Source organism: Trichechus manatus, unplaced genomic scaffold (genome assembly GCF_000243295.1).
Source record: "Trichechus manatus latirostris isolate Lorelei unplaced genomic scaffold, TriManLat1.0 scaffold00118, whole genome shotgun sequence".
Taxonomy (NCBI): Eukaryota; Metazoa; Chordata; class Mammalia; order Sirenia; family Trichechidae; genus Trichechus; species Trichechus manatus.
Window position 1 is genome coordinate 4,005,729 of NW_004444054.1, and position 12,623 is coordinate 4,018,351.

General features: G+C 41.2%; 2 pseudogenes; both read right to left on the reverse strand.

The window, feature by feature from the left end:
- Positions 1–755: 755 nt before the first annotated feature.
- LOC101356823 (elongation factor 1-alpha 1-like) lies at positions 756–11,153 on the reverse strand (annotated as a pseudogene).
- On the reverse strand, positions 10,342–11,588 carry LOC101361803 (G-protein coupled receptor 183-like; annotated as a pseudogene).
- Between the last annotated feature and the right edge of the window lie 1,035 nt (positions 11,589–12,623).

Sequence of the window (12,623 nt, forward strand, 5' to 3'; positions counted from 1 at the left end):
CAAAATTCCAACTAAATAAACACAAAATCCCACTCCCCGCCCCTCTCCAGAGGCATCCAGAGTGTAGCCTCCTGGTGCTTTTTGACTTTTCCAGAAAAACCTTGGTGTTTTAGTAAATGTTCACTGTAAGCATTTAGCAGTGGTTTGTTTGCTTGCTTTCTCGTTTTGGTGGTGAGTGACGTTCTTGCCCTTTACAACGTTTCATTTCCCCAAGTTGAAACACACTCTAAATTTCTGATCTAGTACTCAGGCAATAATTCTTTTTGTCTTGTTTGCATTTACTGTGAAAATACACTTTTTCCGGATGAAGAAATGCCACATACAACCTTCAGAGGTCAAGGAGCTCCGATGTTATGAGTTATGACACCTTAGAAGTGGATTTATCGTGAAGCTAATAAAGTTCAAGCTTCAGGGTCCCTCACTACACAGTCCCTTCCAAGACCCTGGATATAATTTATTTTTAATCATTAAACTATGTTTTAATGGGTCCTAAAATTCTGTGACAGATTTGTGTTTCCATTTAAAAGTTATTTCCATTGGAAAAGTACTCATTTTAAAAGCTAATAACTTAAAACTGCCACACAAGAAATAATTGGTCCACAGAACATTCCATTCCTTCTGAAGGTTTTATGATGCATTGTTATCATTAACCAGTCTTTTGCTATTAAACTTAAATGGCCAATTGAGATAAACAGTTCTGAGAGAGTTCTTCCACCACTGATTAAGACTGGGGTGGCAGGTGTTATGGCTAACATTCATTTAGCCTTCCGAGCTTTCTGACCAGACTTGGTGATCTTACCAGCTCCAGCAGCCTTTTTGTCCACTGCCTTGATGACACCCACAGCAACTGTCTGTCTCATATCGTGAACAGCAAAACGACCCAGAGGATAGTCAGAGAAGCTCTCAACACACATGTTGTCTTAGTTATCTAGTGCTGCTATAACAGAAATACCACAAGTGGATGGCTTTAATAAACAGAAATTTATTCTCTCACAGTCTAGTAGGTTAGAAATCCAAATTCAGGGCACCAGCTCCGGGGGAAAGCTTTCTGTCTTTGTCAGCTGGGAGAAAGTTCCTTGTCATCAAGCTTCCCCTGGTCTAGGAGCTTCTGAGAGCAGGGACTCCAGGTCCAAATGACACACTGTGCTCCTGGCACTATTTTCTTGGTGGTATGAGGTCCTCCTGTCTCTCTGCTTGATTCTTTCGTCTATATCTCAAAAGAGATTGACTCAAGATACAACCTAGTTTTGTAGATTGAGTCCTGCCTCATTAAGATAACTGCCTCTAACCCTGCCTCATTAACATCATAAACCCAAACCAAGACCAAATCCATTGCTCCGACTCATAGTCACCCTATAGGACAGAGTAGAACTGCCCCATAGGGTTTCCAAGGTTGGTGGATTCAAACTGCTGGCATTTTGGTTAGCAGCCGAGTTTTTTTTTTTTTTTTTTTTTTTGTGCTTTAGGTGAAAATTTACAGCTTAAGTTAATTTCTCATACAAAAATTTATACACATATTGTTTTGTGACATTAGTTTCAGTCCCTACAATGTAATAACAAGCTCCCCCTTTCCACCCCAGGTTCCCTGTGTCCATTCAACCAGTTCCTGTCCTTTCCTGCTGTCTCATCCTGCCTCTGGGCAGGAGATGCCCATTTGGTCTCATGTATCTGATTGAACTAAGCAGCACACTCCTCATGTGTATTATTTTTTTGTTTCATAGTCCTGTCTAATCTTTGAAGAGTGGGCTTCGGGAATGGTTTTAGTTCTGGGTTAACAGAGCATCTGGGAGCCATAGTGCTGGGGGGTTCCTCCAGTCTCTTTCAGACCATTAAGTCTGGTCTTTTTACGTGAATTTCCGTTCTGCTCCACACTTTTATCCTGCTCTGTCCGGGACTCTCTGTTGTGTTCCCTGGCAGGGCGGTATTGGTGGTAGCCGGGCACCATCTAGTTCTTCTGGTCTCAGGCTGATGGAATCTCTGGTTTATGTGGGCCTTTAGTCTCTTGGGCTAATATTTTTCTTGTGTCTGCAGTATTCTTCATTCTCCTTTGCTCCAAGTGAGTTGGGACCAATTGATGCATCTTAGATGGCCGCTTGCGAACTTTTAAGACCCCATATGCCACTCACCAAAGTAGGATGCAGAACATTTCCTTAATAAATTTTATTATGCCAATTCACCTAGATGTCCCCCAAAACTATGATCCCCAGACCCCAGCCCCAGCTACTCTGTCCCTCAATAGTTTGGATGTGTTCAGGAAACTTCTTAGCTTTTGCTTTGGTTCAGTTGTGCTGACTTCCTCTGTATTGTGTGTTGTCTTTCCCTTCACCTAAGATGATTCTTGTCTACTATCTAGTTAGTGAATTCCACTCGCCGCCCCCCCACCCTCGTAACCATTGAAGAATGGGTGTTTTCTTCTGCATTTAAACCTTTTCTTGAGTTCTTATAATAATGGTCTCATACAATATTTGTCCTTTCGTGACTAATTTCACTCAGTGGCACGGTGGTTAAGAGCTAAGGCGGCTAACCAAAAGGTCAGCAGTTCAAATCTACTAGCCACTCCTCGGAAACCCTATGGAGCAGTTCTACTCTGTCCTATAGGGTCGCTCTGAGTGGGAATCGACTCGACAACAATGTGTTTAGGTTTTTTATTTTTTGGTAATTTCACTCAGTAAATGCCCTCCAGATTCATCCATGTTGTGAAATGTTTCACGGATTCATCATTTTTCCTTATTGTTGCATAGTATTCCATTGTGTATATGTACCATAATTTGTTTATCCCTTCATCCGTTGATGGCCACCTAGGTTGTTTCTATACTTTTGCTATTGTGAACAATGCTGCAATGAACATGGGTGAGCATATGGCTATTCATGTGACAGCTGTTATTTCTCTAGGATATATTCCAAGGAGTGGGATTGCTGGATTGCACTGTACTTCTATTTCTAGCTTTTAAAGGAAGCACCAAATTGTTTTACAAAGTGGTTGTACCATTTTACATTTCCACCAGCAGTGCATAAGTGTTCCAGTCTCTCCACAACCTCTCCAACATTTATTATTTTGTGTTTTTTTTATTACTGCCAGTCTTGTCAGGGTGAGATGATATCTCATTGTAGTTTTGATTTGCATTTCTCTAATGGCTAAAGATCGTGAGCAATTTCCTCATGTGTCTGGTGAGGTGTCTGTTCATATCCTGTGCCCATTTTTTAACTGGGTTATTTGTCTTTTGTTAAGGTGTTGCAGTATCTTGCAGATTTTAGAGATTAGACCCTTATCAGGTATATCTTAGCCAAAAAATTTTCCCAGTCTGTACCTTCACTTTTCACTCTTTTGATGAAGTCTTTTGATGAGCGTAAGTGTTGATTTTTAGGAGCTCCCAGTTATCCAGTTTCTCTTCTGGTGTTCCTGCATTGTTAGTTATGGTTTGTATACTATTTACGCCATGTATTAGGGCTCCTATCGTTGTCCCTATTTTTTTCCATGATCTTTATCATTTTAGATTTTATATTTAGGTTTTCAATCCATTTTGAGTTCGTTTTTGTACATGGTGTGAGGTATGGTTTTGTTTCATTTTTTTGCAGATGGGATGTCCAGTTATACCAGCACCATTTGTTGAAGAGACTGTCGTTTCCCCATTTAACAGACTTCAGGTCTTCGTGAAATATCAGCTGCTTATAGGTGGATAAATTTACATCTGGGTTCTCAATTCTGTTCCATTGGTCTATGTATCTGTTGTTGTACCAGTACCAGGGTGTTTTGACCACCGCAGCCATATAATAGGTTCTAAAATCAGGTAGTGTGAGGCTTCCCACTTTGTTCTTCTGCAGTAATGCTTTACTTATTCGGGGCCTCTTCCCTTTCCATATGAAGTTGGTGATTTGTTTCTCCATCTCGTTATAAAATATCATTGGAATTTGGATCAGGATTGCATTGTATCTGTAGATCTCTTTGGTTAGAACTGAAATTTTCACAGTGTTGAGTCTTCCTGTCCATAAACATTGTATGTTTTTCCACTTATGTAGGTCTCTTTTAGTTTCTTGCAGTAGTGTCTTGTAGTTTTCTTTGTATAGGTCTTTTATGTCTCCAGTTAGGTTTATTCCTAAGTACTTTATCTTCTTGGGGGCTGTTGTAAATGGTATTGATTTGGTGAGTTCCTCTTCAAAGTTCTCTTTGTTGGTGTAGAGGAATCCAACTAATTTTTGTATGTTTATCTTGTATCCTGATACTTTGCTGAATACTTCTATTAGTTCCAGTAGTTTTCTTGTGGATTCTTTGGAGTTTTCTGTGTATAAGATCATATCATCTGCTAATAGGGATACGTTTACTTCTTCCTTAATAATTTGGATGCCCTTTTTTTTTTTTTTTTTCCTTGCCTTATCGCTCTGGCTAGGACCACAAGTACAATGCTGAATAAGAGTTGTGATAAAGGGCATCCTTGTCTGGTTCCCATTCTTGAGGCGAATGCTTTCAGACTCTCTCTGTTTAGAATGATGTTGGCTGTTGGCTTTGTATAATGCCCTTTATTATGTCGAGGCATTTCCCTTCTATTCCTATTTTACTGAGAGTTTTTATCAGGAATGGGTGTTGGACTTTGTCAAATGCCTTTTCTGCATCAGTTGATAAGATCATGTGGTACTTGTATTTTGTTTTGTTTATGTGATGGATTACGTTGATTGTTTTTCTAATGTTGAACCATCCCTGGGTATGAATCCCATTTGGTTATGATTAATTATTTTTTTGATATGCTGTTGAATTCTATTGGCTGGAATTTTGTTGAGGATTTTCGTATCTATGTTCATGAGGGATATTGGTCTATAATGTTCTTTTTTTGTGATGTCTTTACCTGGTTTTGGTATCAGGGTTATGCTGGCTTCATAGTATGAGTTCAGGAATATCCCTTCGTTTTCTGTGCTCTCAAATATCTTTAGTAGTACTGGTGTTAACTCTTCTCTGAAAGTTTGGTAGAGTTCTTCCATGAAGCCATTAGGGCCAGGGTTTTTTTTGTTGTTGTTGTTGTTGTTGGGAGTTGTTTTTTTTTTTTTAATTATCTCTTCAAGCTCTTCTTTTGTTATGGGTTTATTTAGTTTTTCTACTTCAGTTTATGTTAGTTTAGGTAGGTAGGTAGTGTGTTTCTAGAAATTTGTTCATTTCCTCTAGGTTTTCAAATTTGTTAGAGTACAGTTTTTCATAGTATTCTGTTATGATCCTTTTTATTTCAGTTGGGTCTGTTGTGATATTGCCCACCTCATTTCTTATTTGGGTTATTTGCTTCTTCTCCTGATTTTATTTTGTCAGTTTGGCCAGTGGTTTATCAATTTTGTTGATCTTTTCAAACAGCCAACTTTTGGTGTTGTTGATTCTTTCAATTGTTTTTCTATTCTCTATTTCATTTATTTCTACTCTAATCTTTATAATTTCCTTTCTTCTGGTGCCCGAGGGCTTCTTTTGCTGCTCTCTTTCTACTCATTCGAGCTGTAGGGTTAATGTTTTGTTTTGGCCCTTCTTTTTGGATGTGTGCATTTATTGCTATAAATTTACCTCTGAGCACTACTTTAGCTACCTCCCAAAGATTCTGGTAGGATGTGTTTTCATTCTCATTTGATTCTATGAATTTCTTTATTCTATCCTTGATTTCTTCTATAACCTGGTAATTTTTTAAGCAAGATGTTGTTCAATTTCCATGTATTTGATTTTTTTTCCTTGCTGTTTCTGTTATTGATTTCTACTTTATGACTGTATGGTCAGAAACGATGCTTTGTAATATTTCGATGTTTTGGATTCTGTAAAGACTTGCTTTGTGGCCTAAAATATGATCTATTCTGGAGAATGTTCCATGTGCATTGGAAAAGAATGTATACTTGGCTGCTGTTGGGTGGAGTGTTCTCTATATGTCTATGAGGTCAGGTTGGTTAACTGTAGCATTTAGCTCTTCTGTGTCTTTATTGAGTTTCTTTCTAGATGTTCTGTCCTTTGCCAAAGTGGTGTGTTGAAGCCTCCTACTATTATTGTGGAGCTGTATATTTCTCTTTTCAATGCTGTTAGAGTTTGTTTTATGTATTTTGGGGCCTGATCATTGGGTGCATACACATTTATTATGGTTATGTCCTCCTGGTGTATTGACCCTTTAATCAATGTATAGTGTCCTTCCTTATCCTTTGTGGTGGATTTTGTTTTAAAATCTATTTAGTCAAAGATTAATATTGCCACTTCTGCTCTTTTTTGAGTGTTGTTTGCTTGATATATTTCCTTCCATCCTTTGAGTTTTGGTTTGTTTGTGTCTTTGAGTCTAAGGCTTGTGTCTTATAGGCAGCATACAGACAGATCATGTTTTTTATCCATTCTGCCATTCTCTGTCTCTTTATTGGTGCATTTACTCCATTTACATTCAGTGTAATTATTGATAGATATGAGTTTACTGCTGTCATTTTGATGGATTCTGTGTGTGTGTGTGGTGTTGACAGTTTCTTTGTTCCACTTCACTTTCTGTGCTGAGTCGTTTTTCTTTATGTATTTTCTTTTCAACTTTTTCATTATTGTTGATTTTGTGTTTGCTGAGTCTTTGTGTTTTTCTTCTTTTTTATTTTGATGGATAGATTTCTTAGCTTCCCTTGTGGTTACCTTAAAATTTACCTTTATTTTTCTAAGTTTAAACCAATCTTTTATTTCTTGATACCACCTTAATTTCCTCTCCATATGGAAGCTTTATGATTACACCATTTATTCCCTCTTTTGTTGTTTTAATGTCATCATTTCCATATTGATGTCTCTGTTTCCCTATTTTCAGTGTTTTAGCTTTGATTTATTTTTGTGACTTCACTATCTGGGTTGATCTCTGGTTGTTCTGTCCTATTTGTGTTCTAGTCTTGGGTTGTTGTCTGATATTGTTGGTTCTCTAACTGGAGGACTCCCTTTACTATTTCTTGTAATTTTGGTTTAGTTTTTACAAATTCCTTTAACTTCTGTTTATCTGGAAACGCCCTAATTTCACCATCATATTTGAGAGACAGTTTTGCTGAATATATAATTCTTGGCTGGCAATTTTTTTTCCTTCAGGGCTCTATGTATGTCATCCCATTGCCTTCTTGCCTCCATGATTTCTGCTAAGTAGTCTGATTCTCCTTCGTAGGCGACTTTTTGTTTATCCCTAGCCACTCTCAAGAGTCTATCTTTATCTTTGGTTTTGGCAGTTTTGATTATAATATGTCTTGGTAACTTTCTTCTGGGATCTACCCTGTGTGGTGTTCATTGAGCTTCTTGGATAGGTATCATCTCATCGTTCAGAATATCAGTAAAGTTTTCTGCCAGCAAATAAACAATTCTCTCCATATTTTCTGTTATCCCCACCTGTTCTGGTACTCCAATCAGTTGTAGGTTTTTCCTCTAGATAGTGTCCCACATAATTCTTAGTTTCTTCATTTTTAAAAAATTCTTTTATCTGATTTTTCCTCAAATAAATTGGTGTCAAGGGATTTATCTTCCATCTCACTAATTCTAACTTCCATTGCCTCAATTCTCCTCCTATGACCTTCTATTGAGTTGTCTAATTCTGAAATTTTATTGTTAATCTTTTGGATTTCTAGTTGCTGTCTCTCTGTTTTCTAGCAGCCTATTAAATTTGTCGTTCTGTTCTTGTACTGTTTTCCTGAATTCCTTTATTGCTTTGTCTGTGTGTTCCTTGGCTTGGTCTGAGTTTTGCCTGATTTCCTTCCTCTGTATATTAGTCTTTTGCATTCTAACTCTGGTAATTCCAAGACCTTGTCTTCCTCCAGAAGGTTTCCTGATTCTTTTTTGGTTGCTTTCTAGAGCCATCTTGACCTGCTTCTGTATGTGGTTTGATACTGACTGTTGTCTCCGCGCCATCAATATGTTATTATATTTATTTATTGTACGTTTGTTTACTGTGTCCTAGCTTTTTGTTTTGTTTTGTATTGATATGCCCAAGTAGGCTGGGCACATGAGCTACTTTCATTATTGGTGTCTTTGAAGTTCTCATGTCCTGTCACTAGGTGGCTAGAGCAGCTACTAGGTGGGTGAACCCAAGAGTCTGTTCACTTTTCTTGTGTGGATGCAGCTCAGGTGTCCAGGTTGTCAGTCACCGAGTGTGTGGTGCAGAATTTCACCTACAGTCCTAGATGGGTAGGGCTATGTAGGAGTGTTCGGAGCAGGCACAGGTATCTGGCTACAGTAGCGGGCTATGTGCTGAGCAAGGCAGGGGGCTGATGACTGCCCCTGAGTGCCTGGGTGGAGGGCATGTCCCTGTCACCTAGAGCATGTAGGTGGGTAGGTTTTGCAGTCAGTCCTTGGGCACCCAATGCCGTACGCTGTAAGGACTGAGAGGCACTGCTTATTCTCAGACCCCTTTTGTGGGTGGCTAGATGGAGAGGATGATGCTGCCAGCCCTCAGTCCCCTGATGTGGGTGGGTGAGGTCCCTGCTTAATGGGCAGGCGGTGTCAAATATCATAAATCTGCAACTCCTCCTTGGCTGCTGCAGTTGAAAATAGGCTTCAGGTGTATGCCCTGTTGTTCTATGCTAACGAGGGCCTGCAGTGTTGAATCGGCCCACACAGGTCTAGGCAGGGGTGAAGGGCGCTACAAGTCTGTGGACCTGTTATACCAGTGCCTAGGCAAAGGGGCAGTGCCTGCCCTGAATTCCCAGCTTAGGGGGCATGGTGATATTTTAAAGCCACGAGACTGGCTTGGGCACAGATAGTCCTGAGTTCCCAGCTTAGGGGGCTTGGCATTTGTTTTTTGTTTTTGTTTTTGTCTTTTTTTAAGCAGTGAGACTGGTTTGAGTGTGGCTAGCACCCTGAGTTTCAAGCAGCCAAGTTCTTAAGCCAAGCTCTTAACCACTGTGTCACCAGGGCCCCCATTAACATCATAGAGGTAGGATTTACAACACATAGGAAAATCAGATCAGATGACAAAATGGTGGAAAATCGCACATACTGGGAATCATGGCCTAGCCAAGTTGATACACATTCTGGGGGGACACAATTCAATCCATAACACATGGACTTGCCAGGAACCATGTCACCAGACTTCAAGAATTTAAGGCCATCCTCCACTTCTTACCAGAACGGAGATCAGTCCTCTCTTTGAGCTCAGCAAACTTGCAAGCAGTGTGAGCTGTGTGACAATCCAGTACAGGTGCACAGCCAGCACTGATTTGGCCTGGGTGGTTCAGGATGATCACCTGAGTAGTGAAGCCAGCTGCTTCCATTGGTGGGTCATTTTTGCTGTCACCAGCCACATTGCCATGACAAACATGTTTGACAGAGACATTCTTGACATTGAAGCCTACGTTGTCCACAGGCAGAGCTTCGCTCAAAATTTGATGGTGCATTTCAACAGATTTTACTTCAGTGGTGACGTTGCCTGGAGCAAAGTTGACCACCATGCCCTGTTTGAGAACACCAATCTCCACTCTGCCCACAGGGACAGTACCAATATTACCAATTTTGTAGACATCCTGGAGAAGCAGATGCAGAGGCTTGTCAGTTGGACAAGTCGGTGGCAGAATGCAATCCAGAGCTTCGTGGTCCCACTCGCATCGCCATCCTTACAGGTGACTTTCCATCCCTTGAACCAAAGCATGTTAGCCCTTGGCTCCAGCATGTTGTCATCATTCCAACCAGAAATTGGCACAAGTTCTGTGTCAGGGTTGTAGCCAATTTTTTAATGCAGGTGCTGACTTCCTTAACAATTTCTTCATACCTCTTCTGGCTGTAGGGTGGCTAAGTGGAATCCATTTTGTTAACACCAACAATTAGTTGTTCCACACCCAGCATGTATGAAACACACCCAAGAATCTGCCCATTCTTGGAGATACCAGTTTCAGATTCACCAGCACCAGCAGCGACATCAGTACAGCACAGTCAGCCTGTGATGTTCCTGTAATCATGTTTTTGACGACGTCTCTGTGTCCTCGGGCATCAAAGATGGATGGTCACATAGTACTGCTGGTCTCAAATTTCCACAGGGAGATATCGGTGGTGATGCCTCACTCATGTTCAGTTTTCAGTTTATCCAAGACCCAGGCATACTTTAAGGAGATCTTTCCCATCTCAGCAGCTTCCTTCTCAAATTTGTCGATGGTTCTTTTGTCGATCCCACCACGTTTGTAGATCAAGTGACCAGGAGTGGTGGACTTGTCCAAATCTACGTATCCAGTGATGATGATGTTGATATGGCTCTTTTCATTTCCCATTTTGGCTTAGATTTTGCGATGGTTTTCACCAACACCCATTTTCTGGCAGCAAACCTGTTGTGGAAAAGAAAAAAAAAGGGTATCTAATTTTGCATTTGTTGTTTTGTATTCTTTTTCTTAACCCCCCCCCCCCCGCCATTGTATAATCTTCAAGCCCCCAAACCTCGGCTCCCTCCCTATATCTTAAAGCCAGTGACACATTAGGCCTTGCTCTCCGCTAGGGGCACAGAGCCTACTGTCTGGTCGAGACTTGGTGTTTCTGAGGAAGCTTTTCCTGATGAGGAAGAGGAGGATATGCTGACACTCGGAGTTTTAAAATGCTGAGGAGCCATTTCCTATAGGCTTTAGATGCAAAGAAGTAAATGATGGGGTCAATACAACAGTTCATATTCATGAGGGACACTGTGACCTGAAGAGACAGTTTGAACACGTCCTGCTCTGGGCAGGATGAGGGACGGAGCAGCTGTCTCAGCATGAACTGGGTGATGTTGAGGTGGTAGGGGCTGAAGAACACCACCACAGCGACCAGCACCACCAGAATGAGCAGGCAGGCCCTGCGGTGGTGCCTTTCCTTGCTTGTCAGAGGGTGTGCCCAGGCTGCCCTACACAGCTTCAAGACGATCTTCACATAACAAAATAATATAATCCCCATTGGCCCATAGAAGCTTAGAGTACAGGCCACTAGGACCATGAAGAGCAGGCTGAGGATGTGCTCAACGCTGGTGTACTCCATGCACGTCAGCTTGTCTTCCACAGTCTTGGTCATGGGGTTGAAGAGCAAGGGTGCGGTATGCAGAAGCACCAGAGCCCAGATACCTACACAGACCAACTGTGCTCAGCCAGCCTTGCGGAGCTGGGAACCCCGGTGAACGCAGCCCACAGCCAGGTAACGATCCACGCTCACACATGTCATGAGGTAGACACCCCCGTAGGTGTTCAAGTAGAATATGAATGCCATCAGCCTGCAGACCAGTCACCAAAAGGCCAGCTGGACTCCAGGGCATACTAGATGATTTTTCTGGGCAGGGCCAGTGTAAACAGGAGGTCAGACACTGCCAGGTGGACCAAGTAGATGCCTGTTGAGTTGATCTTCTTGCCCTTTTGCCCAAGGCACTGAAGATGAAGAGGGCTGTGTAGAATAGAGAGAGTGCCACGCTGGCCGCCTTGGGTGGTAGGTGAGAAAGGCAGAGGGTGGATGAGTTAGTCTCATTGGAAGCCATCTTGGAGAAGTTGCTGGAGGGACAAAAAAATAAAAATGTAATATTGTATCTCTGGAGTCACGTCTCTAGAACAGTAATAATTAATGACTTCGCTGAAGCAACATGCACAAGAAAAATGCTTTTTTTTTAAGTAAACTTTTTGTTGGAGTCTAACATACTATTCCAGTTATCATTGATGTACAAAAAAAAATCACCCTGAGACTTAGCAGCTTAAAATATATTTTATTCTGCTCACAGATTCCATAGGTGAGGATTTTGAAAAGGGCACAGTAGGAATGGCTTTTTTTCTGCCCCACAGTATCTGCAGCTTCAACTGAGAAGAATCAACAACTGGAGGATACTCTAAGGCAGGGGCTGGACTCATCTAGAGGTGACTTCACTCATATGTCTGGTGGTTGATGGTGGAACACAGTTCAGACTGACAACTGGAGCACCTACATGTGACCTCTCCATGTCACCTGGGCTTCCTCACATCATGGCACTTCTGGGTAACTGGCCTTCTTGCACGGCAGCTTGTGGCTCCAAAAGGTAGAGAAAACAAGGTAGAGGCTGCATCACCTTTTCTAACCTATCCTTGGAAGTGTTGCTTCATCACTTCCCCCACCTTCTGTTGGTTACAAGCAATTCACAAGCCCAGACTCATGGAAAGAGGACATAGACCCTTACCTTCCAATAGGAGGAAAGCTGAAGAATTTGTAGCCATTTTTCTAAACCACTATACATATACATGCAAAAATGTGCACAAATCATAAAAGTACAGTGTGATGATTTTCACAAAGTGAACACACCCATGTAATCAGGACCCAGACTAAGAAACACCATCACCAGCCTCCCAGAAACTCCCCATTCTCCTTTCCAGTTTCAACTTTCACTCCAGGGTAGCCAGTATCCGAACATCTAAAATCACAAACAAGTTCTGCCTGCTTTTGAACTTCAAATAAATGAAAGCATACGCTATATATTCGTACAAGTGTAGCTTCTTTGACTCAACACGAGTTTGTGAGATTCAGCCATATTTTTGGATGTAGTTGTGGTCTCTTCATTCTCGTTGCTGTATAATATTCCATTGTATGAACATAACCACCATTTATTTATTTATCCATTCCACTGTTGATGGGCATTTATTTCCAGCTTGGGACTATGATGTAAAATTCTGCTATAAATATTCTTTTACATGTCTTAGATAGATAGCTATACTTC